This window comes from Theropithecus gelada, chromosome 15 (genome assembly GCF_003255815.1).
Source record: "Theropithecus gelada isolate Dixy chromosome 15, Tgel_1.0, whole genome shotgun sequence".
NCBI classification, from domain to species: Eukaryota; Metazoa; Chordata; class Mammalia; order Primates; family Cercopithecidae; genus Theropithecus; species Theropithecus gelada.
The window spans coordinates 1,535,543-1,536,932 of record NC_037683.1 but is presented as its reverse complement, the minus strand read 5'-3'; positions in this window follow the sequence as shown (position 1 = coordinate 1,536,932).

Here is a 1,390-nt window from a genome sequence, read left to right as displayed (position 1 = left end):
TTTTTTTTTTTTTGAGTAGACTCTTGCTCTATGGCCCAAGCTAGAGTGCAGTGGCACGATCTCAGCTCACTGCAAGCTCCGCCTCCCGGGTTTATGCCATTCTCCTGCCTCAGCCTCCCAAGTAGCTGGGACTACAGGCGCCCGGCACCTCGCACAGCTAATTTTTTCTATTTTTAGTAGAGACGGGGTTTCACCATGTTAGCCAGGATGGTCTTGATCTCCTGACCTCATGATCCACCCGCCTTGGCCTCTCAAAGTGCGGGGATTACAGGCATGAGCCACCGCGCCCAGCCCGACATTTTTTTTTTTTTTTTTTGAGACAGGGTCTCACTGTGTCATCCAGGCTGGAGTGCAATGGCATGATCTTGGCTCACTGCAACCTCCGCCTCCCAGGTTCAAGTGATTCTCCTGCTTCAGCCTCCTGAGTAGCTGGGATTACAGGCACCCACCACCATACCCGGCTAATTTTTGTATTTTTTTAGTAGAGACGAGGTTTCACCATGTTGGCTAGGCTGGTCTTGAACTCCTGACCTCGTGACCCACCTGCCTTGGCCTCCCAAAGTGCTGGGATTATAGGCATGAGCCACTGTGCCCAGCCGAGTTTGTGACGTTTTGGTACAGCGGCCCTAGGGAATGGACACAGCCTGCCACCTGGAAAACCGCAGACTAAAGACATCTGCCTTTGGGGCTACAAACCTGAAATAAATCAAAGTTGCCGACTGAAGTGTCAGGGTCACTTGTACATGCCTGTGGCAAGGACATCTGATGTGACCGGCTAGAATGAAGCTGCTCTGCCACCGCACCGGCCCCAGCTGTGGCCTGGATCTGTCACAGCACCAGGTACAAGAACGTAGCATCACATCAGGTGCAATGCCATGGACCTCACTCCTGCTGCAGACGTGGCCTCTGCAGGCCTGACACAGGACTTCTGCTGCACATTGATCGTTTCTCATGGGGGGGTGACATGGTTGCATGGGGTGTTCCTGTAACTGCCCCGTAGGTTCACCTTGCCCACTGCCTAGACAGCCTATTTATTGAGACAGGGGAATTGCAATAAAGAGTAATTCACGGCCAGATGTGGTGGCTCATGCCTGTAATCCCAGCACTTTGGGAGGCCAAGGCAGGTGGATCATGAGGTCAGGAGTTCAAGACCGGCCTGGCCAAGATGGTGAAACCCGTCTTTACTAAAAATACAAAAACTTAGCCAGGCGTGGTGGCACATGCCTGTAATCTCAGCTACTGTGGAGGCTGAGGCAGAGAATGGCTTAAGCCTGGAGGGGCAGAGGTTGCAGTGAGCCGAGATCACGCCACTGCACTCCAGCCTGGGCGACAGAGCGAGACTCCATCTAAAAAAAAAAAAAAAACGGTAATTCACGTTTTATTACCATCC